Source organism: Chinchilla lanigera, unplaced genomic scaffold, assembly GCF_000276665.1.
Source record: "Chinchilla lanigera isolate Chin_1 unplaced genomic scaffold, ChiLan1.0 scaffold00042, whole genome shotgun sequence".
Taxonomy (NCBI): domain Eukaryota; kingdom Metazoa; phylum Chordata; class Mammalia; order Rodentia; family Chinchillidae; genus Chinchilla; species Chinchilla lanigera.
In genome coordinates, this window is record NW_004955443.1 from 11,010,028 (window position 1) to 11,032,676 (window position 22,649).

Genomic DNA, 22,649 nt, shown 5'->3' on the forward strand with positions numbered 1-22,649 from the left:
TAAAAATGAACAAATCCCTTCAGCCTTCTGCCTTGTCAAACAATGATCACAATGATGTTGACCCCCTTCACTGGTCTCTTGTGCCTGGAACAATTCTGTGAGTACCTCATTAGTTCAGTAGCTGAAAATGGCATGCCACTACATTTGTATTATCTTCAAAGGAGCTACTCGTCTTTACGGTACGCTTGATGGATTCATTTGAATAATGGCATTGTGCAACTACACAGAAAAATCAAGGTTTTGCAATATTTTTGTTTCATTAAACTATTACTAATTATTCCAACAAATAATTATAAAATAAAATCCAGATAAAAATTGTTACCTTGTCAAATATTGAAGGACATAATCTATCAGATTCTGAAGAATTATACAAATAGCTTTAAATTATTTATTTATAAACTTCTAGGTTGATGAGAAGGTAGAAATGAGTTTGAAAAAGCATCTGAAAACTTGTGAAATTACATGGTTTCACAAATGTTAAGGCGTTCTTATTTATAACTATGTGATAAAGCTTTCTTTTTTTGTTCATTGGTTATATCTTTCATTTGAACCAACATTAATAACAACATGAAGCCTAAACATGAAGAAAGTGGTTATGATAATGTGATTTAAAATGCATTGATATTCTGTTTCTCAATTATGATGTGAACTCCAACAGATTTGCTGACTATAATGAATATTAAAAATCCATGGTGTTTGCTTAAGAAGCAAATAGGCTTTCAGATTAATAGATATATTTATTTCCTCGTAAGAAGAAAGCACAATAATGATTATATAAAGGAGTAATAATCACCACACACATGGAAATTACAACTTTATAAGAATTGGAAACACAAAGATAAATACTAAGACAAAATGCCATATATCAAGAATGGTAGGTTAAAATTTATATTCAAAAACTTCAACCCTCTTTTGGAGTTTCAAGAGACTCATTGTATAATATTTTTCTTCACTTAGTTAAAACAGTCACTAAAGAAAGTGGTATGAAAAGTAAAAATAAAAGTGGAGTATTTCTTATCAGTTAAAAGCACCCTAAAAAATGTAAGATAAATTTACTATTTCAATAATGTCTTAACATCAAACTTTAGTGTTAGAACTACCCACCCACGAAGCTCAAAGTCCCTCTGTATCACCATAAACATTTCTGCATTGTAGTTCTGAGTACTAAAATGTAGAAATTCAAGATTCAGAGGGACAGACATGCTTTCTACTATCAAAGGTTTCCTAAGAAGAAGGAAAGGTTATGTAACAGACATTTTATTACCAATTCCTAAGTAGATATCCTTTACATGTGTTAGTTACTTCACCGCTCCTTGATGAAAGAATAAAGAGAGGATATTTACAATAGAGTTGCTCAAGTGGTATAATTCTATACTAACATTTGGTGAAACCAAGGAAATATGGCAATGCTCTTGACCAAAAAAAGGATGTGATGGTCAGGTTTTGACATTCTGTATAAAGTTGAAAACTACCTAGTGATATATTTTATATATTATATGGAGATATATAGATTAATGGCTTATTTAGGTTTTACTAGTCACACAGATTAGGTTTACCACATGACCAGGAGGATATAAATGATGTCATTGCAGAATTTTTTTCAGACTCTCATGAAATCAAGATTTCTAGCACATTTCTTTATAGTTCATAATGAAAAGGTGAACAGTGTTACAGCTGGGAAGATTTCTGGGAGCTGAATATCTAATAGTCTTTGTTCCCCAAATATATGTCTGTACTTGTTCTCTGTGGATGTCACATTTGCTTTTCATTCATTTAATTTTTCTCAGTGTACTCTGAGCAGTCCAGTGAATCCTTTGTTACTGAACACTGTGTAATTGATACAATTACATCTCCATGTATATACTCACCATATGTACTCAATAGCATACTTAACTGATAAACTCAGATTATGCTTGGTGGATGTATTGGATAGTGGATATAATCAGTGCTGCTCAGTGTTATGGTGTAGATCCAATAGCTTGGCAATCTCCAATGTACTCAGAGGCAAAGTTTTTGGAAGATGTTTGGACCTTCAAGGCACTATAATTGACTTGCTGTTAGAAAGTAGAGTGTGGGAGAAGAGCTAGGTTACTGGGGACATCGCCTGGAAGGGGATAGCTCCCTCCTCAGCTTCTCTTTTGCTCTCTGCTTCCTAATCAGCATGATCTAAGCAGTGTTCTTCCATTTGGGGCCCTTGCACCTTGCCTTTTCTGCCTTGGAGCCACCCAAAACATTTGAAACTATGAGCCAAAATAACCCTGTCCTGCTTTAAGTTGTGAGTGTTGGGTATTTTTCTCATTGACAAGAAAATGATGAAGATTGATTTTTTGTATCAGAGCAGTGGTGCCATTGCTGTGATTGAACCTGACTATGTGGTTCAGAAGTCTTTAGAACTAGTTACAGGGAGTAGTTTGGAAAAAGGTTTGAAGACGTCACCTATAGAACCCTAGAGTCCTGTAAGCTGAGCTTACTGAGAGATTCTAATTCAAGCTCAGAAGACCAGAATGCTCATAGTAAAACACATTCTCAGGAAGGTTCAATTGGGAATGAGGGATCCATTGGTTGTTGGACTCTAGAGCACATGTGTTATGCTCTGGCAGAAAATTGTCTGCATTTCCTTATGTTCTGAGACTTTTCAGGAGACTGAGATTAGGGCAGTGGACTAATTAATTTTGTGCAGGAAATTTCAAGGCAGCCCTGTGTTCAGGTTGTGGCCTCATTATTTTTGTTGACTTTTAGCTAGGTCTACATTGAGAATCAAGATCAAACAGCATATCTTTATGATTTAGAAAGTTTTGAGTTTGGCCAGAAAAGCAGTGCCTGCAAAGGTGGTGGCATGTGGAGTTATGTGTCTGAAAAGATTACAAAGAAGCCAAGTAATTTGGATCAAGAAAACAGTAAAGATTACTTGAAATCATCTAAGGAATCAGCAAAATTCACTGGATAAAAGCTACAAATGGGTAAAAATGAAATCCTTGAAAAGACTTTGCTTTAGACAAGAGGCTTGGTATCATGCTCAAAAAGGGATGCCTAGGGGATTGGTTCCCTGGGATTCCATTCAGAGTCCTCAACTTCCCAGAAACTCAGAAGTCTCTGCAGCCATGATCAAAGGGGACTTAGCTTTTGGTTGAGCTGGTGGCAGACTTTGGCATTATCCACACTGTGTAGATCTTTCCAAAGAAGCAGAATGAGAGAATTTGGGGGTCAGAGAGGCTTCCACCAGATTTCATAGGAAGGTCTGTGGGGCTGGGCAGTGTACTCCAGAGAGCACAGTGTGTCAAGCTGTTAGAGTGAGGCTGAAAATGTAGTGGAGAACCCAACAATTTGGTGAAGCCAGGAATATAGAACATGTGGGGAAAGCTGCATGTGTCAAGCAAAGGTAATCCAAAAGAGAGGTCATTGCAACTGGAAATCTAAAGAGGCGCTTAATTCCTTTGGAATTCACATTTTACCACAACTTGCTCAGAGTTCTGGACATAGAACTATGGATTTTAATATTTGTCTGTTGGGTTCCAGTCTTGCTTTGGTCCACTTTCTTTGTCCACCTAATCCCCCATTTTGGAGTGGGAATGTTTATCTGTGCCAATATGTCAAGACTGTTTTAACTTTCTTTCTGATTTTTACAGGGGCTCACAAATAAGAGTTTACCTTGAGTCTCAGAGGACATTTTGGCCTTAAACTTTTTCAACAGTGCTGACACTATTGAGACTTTTGTAACTCTTTGAGATGCCCCAACTGTACTTTGTATAGAGAAATACACATGAGTCCTTCATGGGTCAGGAAAAGACCTGGATCAAAATGACCACAAAACTCTCATGCCCTCAGAGGGTTTATGAAAGTTGGTTGTATCATGTGGGCATGATAGCTGGCTTGCTTTTAAGAGGTTGGTCCTTGATTGAAAAGTTAGGTTACCTGGGGTGTAATCTGGAAGGATGAATTTCTCCCTGGCTTCTCCTTTTGCATTCTGCTCTCTGGCTTCCATGGTGTGACTAACCTTGCTTTGTGGCAGGCCTTTCCACCATAGTGTTGCATTGGAGCTGCTAGACCACAAACTAAAACATCTGAAATTGGGAGGTCAAACAAACCTCTCTTCCTTTAAATTATGGGTGTCAGGTATTTTGTCCCAGGTATTTTGCCCTGAGTATCACCTAAGTGAGAGTATAAACTCATATTGTACTTAAAATATTTTCTCAATGTTATTTGAATAAAGCTATGTTAGCTGAAACATCCTAAATGAACCTTGGGGTAAATTATTGTAAGATTGCTTGCACAAGACAAATTTGCCTTTAAAAAGTAACATATTGAGAATTAAAAGAGACTTGTAGGCCTATATGGGCATATATATATGTATGTTTATATATATAAAATATATATATTTTTTATATATATATAAATTTTTATAAACCACTATATATCCTTAATGGGCACCATCTTAGAAAACAAGGATGGGAATCAACATGTATGTTGATCCAATAGGGAGAGTGAAGTATCTTCCATATAGAAGGGGAGAAGGGTCAAGGATGATGGCTCAAAATCTTGTCAGAAGAAGCTTGAGAAATGAAAGTAGTGGAAACTATGGCCCTGGCCCCTAGCTTTTGGGAAGTTATGATTTGCATAGTCACTCTAACAAATTCTAATGTGTAAGCACAAAACAGCTGCACTGAACAATGAAGTTAGTCTTAATAGAGTCAATGAGCATTACATTCTAACAATAATCCCATGGGAAAATTTCTCTGACACCAGTGAAACCAAGATTGCACATACACACTTTCAGGGTTGGTAATCTGAAGATGAAGCTGTTTCTTGTGTGACTGAGCAGGAACCTGGGAAGTTGTGACTTTTAGGCCCTGCTTTTATCTGGTTCTGGAATGTTCCTTGAAGACCCATGTGTTAAACTTTGCTCCTCAGCATGGCACTACTGTAAGTGTTGGAAATTTTCAGAGGTAGGGCATAATAGGAGGTTGTTTGTGAGGTGTCCTTGAATCAGACTGCAGGATGTCAGTCTCTTCTGTTTTCTTTTGCATGTAGCTGCCCTGAGGCAAACAATTTTCTTCACAACCTTCACCACCAAGATGTGCTTATTTTGCCTCTTGCTGAAATATAACACAGACTGCACTCTCTAAAACTTAAACACAAACAAAACTTGTCTCTTCATAAATTAACTATCTCTTCTAATTTGATAGTAATGGAAAATTAACAAAAGTTAACAAAATTTAATATCTCTTATCAACTTTCTTCCTCTGATAAGCACTGCAACATTTTCTCATGGCTGTGGTTTGTATTTGTCCAAGTACATATGCATGTGCATTTGTGTTTGTGTGTGTCTGTGTGTTGAAGTCCTACTTATTAGTAATAAACCATTGTTTAAAATTGTGAGTGGATTTAATAGACAAAGAAAAACAATGAGTTTATCTTGTTACTTTGGTAAATAAAAATTTAAGAATGCAAAATATAATTTTGAAATTGATCATATGCTAGAGACTATTTATCTTTACTTATAGCTAATACATTTCATGAAGTAAAGGGATTAAATGAAAGGATATAAATGTTAAGTAACTGGCTTATACCTAGCTAACTTCCAGTATGTACCAGTTTACTTCTTTCCTCTGTTCCTACATCTGTGCCATTGGAGGGAAGGGACAACAATTCAGAAATTCTAGCTGACTTTTACTATCAAGAGTTTGTGGCTTATGAAATTGTCAGCAATTTTTTTATATCACTGTCAAAATAAATTTGAGAAGTGTTAGGAAAAGAAATGCACCTGCTGTAATTTGGGAACAGGACCTGAAAAATCACCATTCTCCAAAATTTATTCATGCTTTCCATAATAATAATAATAATAATAATAACAATAATATGTTAATAAGTTAACATATTTATCCTTGCTTCTGTTTCATTTTTCGATTTTATAGCAGCTTTGAAAGGGAGTCTGTAACTTAACCTTTATAAATTTTTAACTGCTGCTTTGAGGATTGAAATCTGAAGCCAAGTGGAAAGAAAAGAATGTTGTTACAGCAGAAAATTCCCGTCTGTCCCAAACATTCCACAAGAGACGCCAATCGCCAGTGAGAACAAATCAGAGTTTAATTTGAAGCTAGCCACCCTCACTTCCTTTGCCAATCTGGAAGCGGGGCCCATGGCTAACTTTGTTTCCCCTTATATACATTTTGGTTTCCATTGACAACAGATTGGGGTGTTACATTCTCTGACCCCGGTGGGCACGTGGTCTTTCTCTCATCCTGTTGGACCCCAGGTCAGTTGCAGGTCGCATGTCAAACCGTGATAGATGTCGTCCCCCCCCCGCATTATCTCCTTTTTTACAACTTATGCATTCCTTTAGGGTTACAATATTTACCTAGGGCCAGGAGATGGCACTACCCAGGCAGGGTCACGGAGGGTCACCTAGGCCTAGGCGCCCCCTTATCTTGGGGAGACATTCCTGGGCAGTGTTGATCTGAGAAATTAGCTCTTGCACTGTCCCGGGAGGCTTCCCAAGGCACCATGCAGGCTTTTTCCAAACTATTTTATCTAAAATAGTATGCTAAGATTCATTGCCCCCTACAATGTAATTTGAGGAAAAAGACAAAATATTAGCAAAAAGTCAAACCCTGCCTGGACAATTTAGTAAGAAAATGAATAGAACAACAGGTAGAATAATCTTCTTCAGGAGCTAAATTCAATGTACCCTCATGTGGAAAGAGTATAAGAAAGTTCTTGCAAATTTCCATTGAAACCATTTATTTATCAATCTGATCTAATCACATTGTCTTTTACCAATTTTAGCTCAGTATTAGGGTGTTAGTAAGAATAGATTTAGACACAGTATATATCTATTCGTTCTATATAGTTTAGAAATAGTTTATTCATGTTAAAATATTTATAAAACAGCATAGCATTCTTTTGTGGAGAAGACAAAGATAGTAAAAGTACACGTTTTTGTAATTATAATAATAAAATTATAATATTTTTATGTAGCAAGTGTCATACTAAGTGCAGCAAAGGCATCATCTCATGAAGGCAATCCCATGCACTGATATTACTACCCCATTTATGTCTGAAGAAACTAATATTTATAGATGTGAAGTGATTTACAAACTTGACAGAGGTAACATTTATCAAAACGAGGACTCTAACCCAAATTGGTTCTACATGCCAGACAATGATTCCAAACACAAATGAAAACAAAAAACAATTCCTATCATCTTGTTTCAAATTCTGTAGTTTTACTATTTTTTGTTGTTTTACTTTTTTTTATTCTCTTTAAAATGAAAAAATAACAAAAACTCACTTTTTATTACTTAGTGTATTGGGTATGTCCTAGAGTGGTTTCCCTGAGTCCAATTTCTTGGTACAAATGCCTCTTATAGTCCTTTTTTGCCTGTCTGTGGGCAGGACCTTTTACTTGTTTGTAAACAGAGGAATATAGAAGGATGGAACACTTTTCCAAATGTAATAAAGATCTCATATCAGAATTTCCGTGCAGTTTTAATGGAATAAGCACCCATGTTGAGAAGTCCGCATGACAATGAACAGGAGGCATCCTCTGGGCATTAAAAGTAGTCTCTAGGATCTAAGGCCGTGGGTTATCCATGTAAAAGGGAGTGAATTCTGCCAACAACTTGAATGAGCTTGGAAATGGTTTCTTCATAGTCAGGTATCCAGAGGAGAAAGCACACCAGGTGATCTATTGATTCTGCTCTTGTGAATATGAACAGAGAACCCACCTAAACTGTACTCAGATTCCTGACATACACAAAATGTGACATAATAAATTTGTGTTTTTAGGCTGTATGTGGTAATGTATTAAATAGCAATACATGAATGCAAAATGATTACATTACACCAATTATAAGCACATTCCTTTTTAAAAAGTTATGTGAGTGGACAAATATTTATAGCCTCTTTGTATAATAATAGTTTTGAAAGTTAAAATCATGAAAAGGAAAGAAAAATAGACAGCATGCCAATGATTTTCTATTCTGTATGCTATTATAATGGTGGACACATGTCATTACATGAGATTTAGCAAAATCCATGAAGGCCACAGTACCAGGAGTGAACCTTAATTAAACTATGGTCTATAGGTAGTAATAGATTGTCAGTGTAGGTTCTCTAGTTGTAGGGAATGTAGTACTCTGGTTTGGGGAGGTGATAGGGGCAGAAGCTATTCATGTAGAGAACAGAGCATACATGGGATATCTGTACCTTATGTTCAAGTTTGCTGTGAGATTAAAACTGCTCTAAACTATAAAATCTGTTTAATACAAAACTTAGCTAATATGAACTCTTCACCCAATATTATTTGCTAATGTTATTTAAGTAAATTATGACCAGGAAGCTTAATGTACTCCATTTTCATTTAAAAGGCAGCAGTGAGGCATCCCACAGCTTTCTGCTCCCATGTGGAGAAGAAGCAAGGTCCCACAAGGCATGAGGGCTTGAGTCACAGTGGATTCCTCGGTCCTCTGCATAGTTACCAACTTTATTGGTAGAAGGCAACTCTCTTAGAAGCAGTGATGACAAGAGGCTTAAGAACTTTACTCACTATTGTCTTTCAGCTGCAGGGATGTGGGCTGGAACTCAGAATAAAGAGTCTTAGTCCCTATCTTTCCAATGCTTTTTATAAGCACCCAACTTCTAGTAGTAAATCCATTTTAGCTTGTAATAACTTGATAGACTGTGTCTCTCACTAAGAAGTTACTGATACTCTGGTGTAATAAACATTAAATAACACATCATTGCATAGTTGATTTTCAAATTGGTGAAGATATATCAAAGCCTAAATTTACTAAGCAACAACCCCTATAGATTAAGCTCTACTGGCAAGTGATACATCTGTTTTTCTTGTCACTGGTTTGATTCTTTTGTTGCTGTTTTGCCATGACAATTTATTAAATAGTTCATTTACTCCCAGACATAAACTTGATCCCATTATTTCTTGCTTGCACACTTGTTCTTTTAGTCATCACTTTTTTTTAAATTTTGAAATGTTTTAAAGTATATTTGTATTTTTATTGGCACAAAGCAATTGTACATATTTATAGGATGCACCTAGTAATTATACATAGTTATAGGACCTGGGATAATATTTCAATATACATATACATAGTGTAATAATCAGATCAGAGTAATTGGCATGCAAATCAACCAGCTATACATCATTTCTTTGTGTGAGCCATTTGCGTTTGTACAATCATTTATTTCACAATTGTTATATATTTACAGGCTAATGATAAAGAGAGTGAAGGGAGTCTCCATCAGATCCACAGCTATTTCTTCCTCCTCCTCTTTTTTTATCTATGATTATTATTTTTTATTATTTTGAGGTATTGCAAAGTGAACCCAGGACCTTTTCACTGAGCTACAATGCAGTCCTTTCCATTATTTATTTATTTTTTATTTTAAAGGTAAAAGAACAAAAACAGAATAACGAAAACAAAGACAAAAACAAAACACAAAACTAAAAATGATACAGAATTTCAGAACAAGATGACAGGAAATCAGCAATGGCTGTTGTATTATTTATTGCTGTCTTCAGAGTAGTTGCTCAAATTACCAGATATAGGTATGCAAGATTAATCAAACAATTAAGCATAAACTTCCTTTCAATAAACCAATAGAAATTAGTACTACAGTTATCTTAGTTATTTTGTGTATATATACATATATTTTTAAACTTTTTTTTTGATTTAGAAGCTAAGTCTTACCAATTTGCACTTGAGACTCAAATTTGCAGTCTTTTTGCCTCACTTTCTCAGTCCTGGGACTATAAACATGGGCCACCAGGCCCAACTAGTTTCTTATATTAGTACCTTTTGATATTAGGGTGCTACATTTCTCACAGCTGTGAATGTGAATGAGTATGTGTTTGATTTTATTATCTATAATCCAAACTTCATCCAGATTAGTTTCTGCCTAATGTCCTTTTCCTGTTTTAAAATCATATCATCAAGAAATCAACCAATAACAAATGCTGATGAGGCTGTGGGGAACAAGGAACTCTTCTTCCCCACTGTTGGTGGGAATGCAGACTGGTCCAGCCACTATGGAAATCAGTGTAGAGATTCTTCAAAAAACTGAGATTAGAGGCCCCATTTGACCCAGTTATTCCCCTTTTGGGTATCTTCCCAGAAGAATTAAAGGCATCATACCACAGCGATATATGTGCATCCATGTTTGAAGCAGCACAATTTGTAGTAGCTAGAGCTTGGAAACAGCCCAAGTGCCCATCAAGTAAGGAATGGATAAATAAAATGTGGTTTTCTTAATATAATGGAATACTTCTCAGCTATAAATATAAAATAGAGTCTTTTAGAGGTAAATGGATGCATCTTGAGACCATACTCATAAGTGAAATAAATCAGACCCACATGTGTAAACATTGTATTGTCTCATTAGTGTGTGAAACTGAAAGAGTAAATAAGATCCAAACTATACAATAGATACTGTGGCTGGAGATATAGCTCAGTGGCATAAGCACCTGCCTGAAAAGTGGAAGGTCCTGAGTTCGATTCCTGGTACCACAATAGATATTGTGAACAGGGAAGAAACAATTCAAAAGAAAAGAAAACCTATGATAGATGAAAGGGCAAAAGAAGAAAAGGAAAAGGAAATAATATATGTATACACAAGATAGTTAAGATAGCTATACAGCTAATTTCTCTTAGTTCACTGAAAAGAAAGTTTTGTGCTAATATCTTTTTGGCCAATATTTCACAGTTATATCTTGTACTCTGAACAATTATTATGAATATAATAATATGCAGTGTATTAATTATTGTTACTCTCCCGCTAGCCTCCTTTGAAACTCTGTTTTATTGTTATTTTTACTTTTTTGTGTTTAAAAATTTTCATTATTTTTTCCTATTCTTTTATTTTACTTTTATTTTTAAAAATTCATTTTAAAAATAAAAGAAGAGGGGCTGGGGATTTAGCTCAGTGGCACAGTGCCTGCATGGCAAGCACAAGGTTGTGAGTTCAGTTCCCAGTACCAGAAAAAAAAATAAAAAAAATAAAAGAAGGAAAACATATTAAGAAACAGACATCCATTTACAAAATAGCATAGGAACAATACAAGCAATACAGAGTTACAGACAAAATGGTAGGAAATTAACAATGGTTGTTGCATTACGTATTGATATCTTCAAAGTAGTTTTTCAGGAAAACAAATAGAGATATGCAAGATTGATCAAATAAGTAATCATTAACTGTTTCTTTCAGTAAAGTGATAGAGGTCAGTAGTACAACTATGTTAGCTATACTGTATATACATACATACATAATTTCCCCTTCTTTCTTTTCTCTTTTCCCTCGCCCCAGTTGCTCTTTACTTTAGAGCATTTTCCTTTCATTTCACAATGTCTGTCATAGCTTTTAATTTTTATTCACTCTTTCAGGTTCTTACACTAGTGAGACAATACGTTGCTTACACATGGAGGTCTGGTTAATTTCACTTATGAGTATGGTCTCTAGTTATGACCATTTACCTGCAAAATTCTCGAGTTTATCTGTTTTATAGCTGAGTAATATTCCATTAGGCAGGCACTTGTGCCACTCAGCTATATCCCAGTCTCCCTTGTTTAAAATTTTAAAAAATCATGTCTAGGGTACACATTAAATTTATCACTCATGTCTTTTTCAGCTCCTTCTGGTTCTGACATTTTCTTAGGCTTTCTTTGTATTAACTGGTCATTCTGACCTGGGTAGTTATGTGGCAGAATATTCCCTCATTAGGGAATGACTGATGTTTCTCTCAGGATTAGAGTCATCATGTACATATTTGGGGTCAAGACCAAAGATATATAGTGTCACTTTTATCATGCTGTGTGCAAGGTGTATGCCATGGACATGACTTCCTATTATTGATGTTAACTTTGGTAATCTGATTGAGGGAATGTTTTTCAGATATATTAAAGTTACTTTTCCCACTTTAATTGCTAATCTCTTTGGAAATAAGTGATTAAGGGCATTCCACTTAAGGACTGAGAATTAAGCTCTACCTCCGTGAGGTCAGAGTATCTACATAAATTATTTACAATTCTCTTCATATCTTTCTATTATGAATTTCTATTTTGAATCCATTGAATTTGAAAATATATTTTGAATAATTTCCACTCTTTTAAATTTGGTAAGATGTACTGATAGCCCAGAATGTAGTCTAGCACGGTGAATATTCTATGTGAGCATGAGACAAATATATGTTTTGCAAGGTTGGAGGAAATGTTTCATCACTATCAATCACATTAAGTTGATTTATAATGTTCAGGTCATTTATGTACTTAGTTGTTTTTTGCTTTCTTGAGTATGACTCTTTTGTCATTATTCAATGCATTCATTATTTCTGGTTGCTTTGTTTAGTTTACAGTCTGCCTTACTTCTCTCCTTTTGTTGCACTTATTTCCTCCCTTCCCTTCTGTTCTGCCTTCTGTGTTTTGGTCTTGTTGCTGTCATCTTTTGCAGTACTGGGAATTGAATCTAAAGCTTTCACCCTGAGCTACATTCCCAGCCTTTACTGTTTTATTTTGAAACAGCAACTTGTTGTGTAGCCCGGGTCAGCCTCAAACTCAGGATTCCCTTCCTGTGTCCCAGATGTTCTGATGACAGCCATGCATCATTGTGCCTGACTCTCTTATTTTTAATTGAACATTTATATTTTGCAATGTTATCTATTTTTCACCTTATTTAAATCTTGTGGTTTGCTCTATCCTTAACTATTCATTTGCTATTTGACTTGATCCACCCTCACATAACTCTGTATTGCTTCACAAGTAGTATAGGTATTTAAGCCAAGTCTTCTTAAGCCTTGATTCCTGCTCCTTCTGACATTGCTGCCATTCATGTCACTTACCATGCATCTTCAGTAGGTTAGATGAGTACGCTCCCATAGGATTCTGAATACTAATGATGAGAAGTAGAGCTGCGGCTGATTCTGTCTGGTCACCGCTACACGCAGCTGATTTCTGCAGGAACTCAACAAAGAGTAAGCAAAAACGTGGAGTAGGATCCCTGGGGTGCACACTGTGGCTCTGGAGTAAAATTCATGTAATTTAATTACCTGTCTAACAGTCTTCAGGTTTATTGTTCATTTTTATTTATTTTTTAAATTTTTCATTGTTATTCATACGTGTTTGCAGTGGATAATGATTATATCATAATAGGGAGTTATTTATTTATTTTTTTTTAAACCAGGAATCAAACTCAGGACTTCTCACTTGCCAGGCAGGCACCGTGCCACTGAGCTGCATCCCCAGCCGCTACAGTCTTTAGTTAGATAGAATTCAGTCACCTTAATTAACATTTTGAACAGAAATTTCCCTACTCACAAAAGTGAAACAATAACGACATAATTCATGGAAGTCGTATAACAGGTCAGTGCATGTGTACACAGACTATATATACGTATACAGTAATGTCTATATGTCTGCATACATTAAATACCAAAAAACTGCCATGATATACATTAAACAACAGCCACAAAAAGCGAAAACAAAGCTTAGAAAGAAATCTTTAAAGTGTTTTCAATATGTGTGTGGAAAGATAAGTGGAAGTGTTTCAAGACAAGCAACCCTTGCTGAGTTCCTCATACTAAATCTGGGATATGTGGAATGAATCATTCTGCTCACCTATTTGTGAAAAATAAGTACACAAATTTTAAAGAATGCTTGAAAGTACTGAGAGTAAGCCATTAGTTGAATAGTGCATAGAGTCTATGTCTATAAAAACTTTGGAAAACATAAAAGCTGAAAATTTTTGATCCAAGGAAATAATATGCATATTTTTAAGGGGCAAAATGACAAAGGTAATACCAAACACATTATTCATAAAATTGTGAAACAAATTCTTTTCATAATGAAAAAATTTTATTATAGCATAGTTAATATCTTCTCCACTAACATATGAATAGTAAAGTTTTAAATATATGTGGGTATAAATCAGATTTTGCTCAAAGGATTCGAAGTGCTTCATGACACAATATGTGTGTGTAAAGATAAGCTAACATATAAAATTTAATTTTCTCAGTTCTTATAAACTGAAAACTATAAAAATTAAATCTATGAAGGTATATCTTCTCTCCAAAATGGTAGTATATTTTATGGACACTATTTATTTATTTGTGGTATATTTATCTTTGGAAAAGAGAAAATATTGTTTCAGAATTCATTTAGGATTACAGGATGCGATTAGAAGTGGAGGAAGCATTACTTATATAGTATTATATAGAAGCTATAAGAAAAGGTTGATATTACTTCAGTAATATGTACTGAAGTTGCAAAGCATAAAGTGAGTGACTTATTAAATTTTATTTTTACCCTTGAAAATTGATACACTTCAAATACTTACTGAATTTAGGACAATGTTATTTCATCATTTTTATGTATTTTGATATTATAATCCAAAAATGTTACATGAAGTTTATGAAACATTAAGGGAAAGAGAAATGAAATTAAAAAAATACTACTAGGCTTTTAATTGACAGAATTGTGTACCCTTAATATACAAGAAGTCTTACCCCTTGATATGACTTTGAAGAGGCAATTAGAACTAAAATATTGGAAGAACGTGCCCCAAGTCCCATAGGACTTGTGTTCTTATATAAAGAGGAAGAGGCACCAGGGATCACTTGCTCTTCACACAGAGGAAATACTGTATAAAGACACAGCGAGAAGGCAACTGGTTATAATTAATACAGTTATAAAGACCACCCAAGGGCAGGTGTGGACAGATGAGGAAGGGGATACTCTATGGAGAATTCTACAAAGGTGAAACCCAACCTTAACTTGGCAAATACGCTATTTCTAAAGTGAAGAAGATGATATATAAGAAGATAGAAAGATTAAACTGAGTTTAATTAAGAAAGGTGTCGATTAAATCTTAATACTAATGTCTTTAATTAGCTTTCCTGCAGTGTTCATTAATATAGCCAGAGCATATAAGGGAAGCGTGCATAGATGCCAGAATGAAGGCATTTGAAAGTTGCTGGACTATATTTATATAAAATATGTTACGCTTTAATTTGTGCCAAAAAACTGTGCATGTATCCATGTGTGTATAAGTATATATGTTCTGCTTTTATAGCTGGGATAATTTTTCAAGTTTACAATGTATTTTTAATAGAATATATAAATATATAGAATAATAGAATTTTAATAGAATATATAAATATATATTCTATGTTTATGTAGTAGAATGTAAACACATCTATGTGTAAAATTGTTATTTAGCAGCAGGAGCATTAAGATATTATTTAATAATTGACAAAATTAATTTTGAACATTGTTAAGGTGGTTAAAATACGTATTCTGAGCTTTTCAGGCTAAGCATAGCACAGTCCTCATATTGGTAGCTCTCTAGACAAATTCTATATACCAAAATATAGATCAAGAAGGTCTATGATCTCCGTGGTACTTCAGTATTAAACTTCATAATTAATGTATGTTTATGTACATAGTTCTAATTGTTTGCTTGTTCATGGAAAATAAAGAGAAACACTACATTAACTCTCATTTTAATAAATTCAAAGAGGTCTTATTAAAGTAGATTTTGAGAGAAAAGGAGGACCTTCTCACTCTCAGCAATTCTATGTTGCTGTATTTTGTTTACTTTTATTGGTATATATTTGTGGTAAACAGTGATTCCTTCTATGGTAGGGGATTTACACATAACACATTTCAATTGTCTTCTTTTTACCCTCTTCCTCCATCTCCTTTTTATTTTCCAGAACCAGATTCATTTCTTTTATAAAGACCTCATAAAATTGTCATGTATACAGATTGAAAACCAAACATCAATTAATCACACTTCCTTGAGTCTGCCTATTACTACAATCTGAGGTCATCAGAAGCTTCTCTGTAACTTGTCTTAAAACATTTTGAAAATTTGATTTTTTTGTTTTACATTTTTGATATGACTATAATTTTATTGAAAAATTTTAAATAATATTTTATTATCAACCTCAATTATTACAGATATTAAATGTGTTATCATGTTTCCATTTTTACACACTCCCAAGTGTATCCTACGACACTTTTCTTTGCTAGTAACATGTTTATCTATTGAAAAGTGGAAGTTTTGCTACATTTTCTTCAGAGTATTTACTTCTTTGTATTTTGGTTAGAGATTTTTAAGGGGTAAATTTTTTGGACTGTCACATTAGGGTTAGAAAAGTAAAGAAATTAGTCATTGTCATCTGCAAAATATCCTATCATACCAGTGGAGATATATATGATCATCCTAATGTTATCTATTGTGAGCAATTTAAATCTAGAAAGTAAAACATTGTTATTTAGCCTAAATTTTTTTTAAAGAAACAGGTTGATGAAAATAGGACATTAGGTGGAACAGTGAAATGTTATGAAGATTTTTTTGATTATTTGTACAATTTTAGATGCTCTACATGAGGGTGTGGAAGATGGAAGAACACAAATACATCAATGAGGGTAGGACTAGAATTGGTAGACTAGATTACAGAGATCTACTTAAGAAGCATGTTCCAAACTGTTTTTGGAAGAGTAATATAACAGTATAGTAAATAGGAAAAATAAGAGAGAAAATTACAGCTCCAGTGAAAAGTTCCGAACATTAGAGAAATGTATAAAGATGACTTTAATTGCTAAAAAGTAAGAATATGCAGTTTCATTGCCTAGATATATACAATATAAGCAAGAGAAAGATGTGTAAATGAATTTGGACTTTTGTTTGGGAGAAGTAAGAAAATAATGCTTTTAGCAAAATAAGGAGTTCTACAGAGAAAAGTGATAAATTCTGTTTTAAGTGTACAGAGTATAAAATAGAAGTGGAATATTAGTAGCTAATATACATGCTGGACTACTATATGTATTTCTAAGCACTTTATGTATATTTACTCATTCAATACCAAGTAAAAATATTTACATTCATATGTAAAATTACACGTTACATGCACTATATAGGCTGTTCTAATATATTCTATAGTGTTTAAGTAATATTTTTTACAATTATCATTGTCTGGTTTTTAACCACAAGCTTTAATATTTGATCATCAGAAATTATGATTCATGGTCTTTTCTTTAGGAAATGTGTAATAGTAATTTTTAAATAACTTGTTTAATGTTTTTAGGGTCTGGTACAAATAAAACTACCTCATTTTTCTAAACACATATTTATATTAGAGTCTGTAGAAAGCACTGAAATCCTGGCAACATAAATGCTAGAAAGTTTTACATTATTTCGTGCACTGGCAGTAAAATGACAAAATATTTACATTGCACATTGAAACCACATAATTTCTCCTAAAAGAGACTGGAAGCAAGTGATAGCTTATATACTCACATGTTTTTGCTGTAAGGCGATGATGCCTTTTGTTTCCATTTGGATCTGTGAGAAATGGCTCAATTTTTGCTTTATTCTGTTTATTGTGAATTTGGATAATCTTATAGTGTCAAAATTGAATCACATAGGAATTCTTACCATTTCTCCTAATGCTTCCAGTTGATTCCAATAAGAGTAGCAAAATTTCACTTGATCAGAAACTGCTCTCAAAAAAAAAAATAAATAAAAAATAAAAAAATTTAAAAAAAGAAACTGCTTTCATTTAAGAATTTTTTCTGAGAGGAAAATGAGAAAAAGCAAAAACTGCACAGTATGTCCCATGATGAACTTCCTCTTTATTTGGAGACATAGATGGGTAGATGTGACCGCCATAAAACAAGTCTTCAAAGCTCATAGCTGTACCTGGCAACTTCGTAACCTCAGTGTTAAAAAAAGACACGGATTTACCTAAGTGTCCATCAAGAGATGAATAGACAAAGTACTCAAGAATATTATTTTATCATAAAAATTTCAAATTCTATCATTTGTAGCAAAAATAGATGGAATCGGAGAGATATTCAAAACTTAAGACACATACCACATGTCTTCTCGTATGTGTAAATGCTATAAAATTTTAATTAAAAGTAATATTATGATTACTAGAGTTTGGGAAAGGCATGGAATAAGGGAGAAGAGAGGGGTTTGTGTGAATCCCAAAATATCCTTTGTGACTAAGACAATAAACTTCTACCACAAAGAAGAATAAAATCATGCTCTCATTTTATATCTCATTATAACCGAATTCTGTAAGAAATTTGACCTTAGTTTCTTCCTGTTCCAGGTTTTGAAAGTTGTCGAATGCTCAGAGACATATTCTGGAGATAAATGACTATGGAATTACTGAATTGTATGGTAAAAATATTTGATGCATTTGCCTCTCTCATTTTTAGGAGATGGATAAAATGAGACCAGCATAGCAAGCAAAATAAGCCAGATTTAGAAAAACAAATATCTCATGTTTTCTTTCAGTTATGGAGTCTAAGACGGAGAGAGATGAAAGTAGGAGGGCAAATATTAGAAGCAAGGAAGGGAATAGGTTGGGGAAGAGCGAGACAGGAATGGGGGGAATGAAAATCTGTGAAGTTTGCTATATGTATGTATAAATATGTAAAAATGAAATAGTACTCTGTACAATTAATATGCACAAATAATAAATTAGCATCTTAACAGTGTACCAATAAAAATCTTATTTTTAATGTAGGGGAATTCTGACTCTGATAACTCCTGTATAGAAAATCCATTAACCAACTAGAGACCATACTCATAAGTGAAATAAATCAAACATACATGTGCAAGCACCGCATTGTGTCACTAGTGTAAAACTTGAAAGAGTTAATTTAAACTCGGAGGTATGATAGACACTGTGAAATGATAGGAAACCACTGAAGAGTAAAGGGTTTCTGGGATGTGGGAAAAGAGAAGGGAAAGAAGGAGAAATTTTGTATGTATGTATATACAGGATAGTTAACATGGTTGTTCTTCTGTCTTCTATTTCTATGCTGAAAGAAACTGTCAATGAGTCTTTGGTTGACCAGTATTGCATGTCTATATCTGTTTTCATGAGAAGCCACTTTGAAGATATCAATATGTAATACAACCACCATTGTTAATTCCCTACCACTTTGTTTGTAACTCGTCTGTATTGTGCTTGTGATATGTTGTAAAATGTTGTATGTCTGTTAATGTTTCCCTCCTTTTATCTTTAAAATAAAAAAAAGAAAGAAAATCCATTAACCGTAAAATGGAAACCCATTCTACAGTTTATAATATCATGCAATTGTTACATATGTGCACTTTCACAGATTTTTTTTTCTTTTAATATAGAGATAATCTAATATTGTGGCTCAGCACCTTATTGAAAGGGAAGACATATAGTTTTCTTGGGTGTTAATTCAAATTGAATGCTGTAGAATGAGGAAGGAAAATCATTTTTTTGTGGTAATCTGTACAATCTCACTGTTAAGAAGGATGCTAGCCATATAAATAACATTTTCCAAAACATTTTACTACCCTGAATACTTCCATCATCCCATTGTTCATTTAGAGATGTGGGATGCAGGGAGGGTAAAGGAATGGTATGAATCACTCGGCTAGAAATGAACACCCAGATCTCCTGCATCCTTATTGAATAGCCTCTGAAATTTTATTCTGCTTCAACCAAAAAAAGCAACAGGTAAATCCATGAAAATAAACACAAGAATTTAAAAGTCTTCCCTGTCACTATGGCAACTTAAATGAATGTATTCATCATTACTTATCATTACTTGTCATTTTGATATCTCTCTGTAACTGAATTCTGAGGGAAATTTGACCTCAGTTCATTTCTGTGCCAAGTTCTGCTGGCTGCGACATGCTCATAGACATGTTCTGAAGGTAAGTAATTATCAAATAACTGAATTATACTATGAAAATGTTCAATGCATTGGCCTATCTTTCTGAGATTTCAATAAGATTTAGAGTCAGGGAGCTATACCAGCTTTTTAAACTTCATAATACCTGTGCTAAGTAAAATGCCTTAAGAAGGCATGCTAAGCCTTCGTAAAACTCATTACAACCACTTGGATTTTATCATCATGTTTGAGACTTCCTCTCAAATTGTTCTTATATGGAAAGTATATTGAAATTATTCCATCTTATAAATTAATAATTAAATGTAGTACATATAGCTCATTTGCATAACCATCTGCTATGTTTGCATAAAGAGAGCACAGGATCCATAACTTACTTAATGAAGAGTAAGGTACAGCATCTAGAAATAGCTGCTCCTACAAAGATTTGCCTAGCATTTGCATAGTGTTTGTGTTTGAAATATCATATTGGTGATTGGATTTCAGTCTCTAGCCAATGTAGTATTTTGAGTATGGCAGCATTTTGAGTCTTTTGAGTGTGGTGTTTTTCTTTTTTAACAGCTAGTATACCTTGGTCACAGCTTCCATTTTTCCTTGAAGTTGCAGCACATTCCAGTTCTCAGCTTATCTGATCAGTTGGAAGAATATGCTGGTTACCTGTTACTGGTAATTTAGCTCTGGATATGTTAAAAGTGTGGAAGTTTCAAGTAGACATTTAGTTTTAGGGCTTATATGGTGACACATGTGACAGAAATATAAGTTCTATAAATGGCATTTAAGCCATGTGATTATTTGGAGAATACTTTTAGAAGAAACTAGAACTGTGCTTTTAGACATGAATGCTTAGAGACAGGAAAACTGTGAGAAACCAGTGTAGGAGAAAGAGAGGTTGTGGCGTACACATAGGGAGAGGACAGAATTCTTAGGAGCAAAGCAAAGGAAGTATAGAAGGGAAGAGACCGATGAACAGGCTGAGCTATGGCTGGTAGGTCAAATAACACTCCAACTCAAATCAATCTTTGGGTTTTGCAACATGAATGGCAAATTTGGTATATGTCTGTGACATAATAACTGCATTCATCTTAGCGAATTGGTACATATACATTTCCTATCCTAATCATTTTTATTTCCACTTCTCTCAGCCCTCTCCTGTTTGTTGGAGGAGTGGGGTCCAACCTCTATTTGCCATTGGCTTAGAAAACAACAATGGAAGAGGGAAACAAGAAAATGCTTGCAGATATCCCATTTAAGAAGTTTGCTGAAGAAATCAAGCAATGTGCTGGTAGTAGAGATTGAAATAAGAATGGAGAGAAAATTTGTTTTTAAGGTAGGGGAAGTAAATGTCATTTTTGTATGTTGATGGATTTGATCAAGTTATAAGAAGGAAATGGAAAATCATGAATGAAGTAGTTTTGGGGCCAAGGGGTAATGTTTTTGACTAGGCAAAAGAGAATGAAAATTGGTGTACAAGTGGAATGATTGCATTATCCAGGATGACCTAGGGGCCCTTTGTACTGTGGGAAGTGAACACAAAGTGTAGCAATAGATGCACAGATCACATATGAATGTGGGTATGATATATTTCAAAGTACCCTATGAATCAAGTTTGGTTTTTGTTAAAATTGAAATAAGTTCCACTTAAAAGAAGGGAGTCACTGATGCAGAAAGAAACAGAAAAAGTTCAAGTTAGTCCTTTAAAAAACGGAAATAATGGAATAGGAAAATAGGAGTTGCTCAGGAAGTATTAGGATCACTTGAAAGTACTGCTATTGATTGCTGACTATTGAGAATTATCAGCACTTTAAATATTTTTTTCCTTGGGATACACTTGGTTATGGGGTTCCTCCCCTGAGGGTGCTTTATTGTTTGTTGTACCTAGGATTATGTTGAGTCAAGTGAGTATGTCAGTACGAGAAAGGGGGACGATGTGTGTACAGACAGCAAAACCTTGTTAAGGAAGGAGTAAGAGTATGAGAAATACAAGGAGCATAAAACAAGGAACTTGACGTACTCTGTATTCTTGTGGAGTGAAAGGTTTGTTAGCACATGGGAATGCGTACATAATATGAAAAATGGGAAGTGGTAATGGGTAGTGGAAGGCATCACAATAAGGTTGTTTTTGGGGTAGCTGGTGCTGTGAATAAGGGCAGCTGAGAGGGAGGGGAAGACTTGGTGCTTGGAGGTCAGGACGTAAAGAAAGGGTGGGTCAGTGACTAAAACTGAAAGAAAATAATTATGCCTTGAGTAATGCAAAATAGTTGGCTAAGACCCGGGAGATAAAATATACAAGACTGAGTGCAGAAGCCTCGGCAGTCTGTAGAAAAAAGCAAAAGAAGGGATATTCGACGGGAATGCTTGAAACACGAGAAACAAAGTTTTGGATATTTTATTTACAGTTCTTACTGTGACTCTCCTCCTACTCAAACGTAAATCACATGAGCAATACAGATGCTTGTGATTTTTGCTAATGGCTCCTTCACCAGTCCAGCATTTGTTGAATGAGTAAATTAGGAAAAAAATAAAAATTTAGAAAACAGGAATACCTCAAAAACAAAGCAATGTATGATTTTAGGAATTTTGTGCATTCACTGAGGGTTTGGTGGTGACTCAGAGGAAATAGTAAATGATTCTACTTGGAAAGGGAGATACACAAACATCCTTCTGAGAAAAGACGATCCATGAACCGAATACCCTGAGTATGGCTACATGTTGTCAAAGTGAAGTGAAGGGAAAAGAAGAGGTGGCTACTTTTCAGGTAGATTTACAGAAGAAGAAGTATGTGAGAACAAAAATAATATAAAAGAAAAAAATGAAGTTATTATTTTACAAAGAAACACACATACTGTATGATACATAAAAGGACAGAGAAAGGCAGTAGATATGGGAAAAGACAGAGAAAAAAATTTTGAGGAATTGGTTTAAGTACAAGTAGGGGCTATCAAATTCAAAACCTGC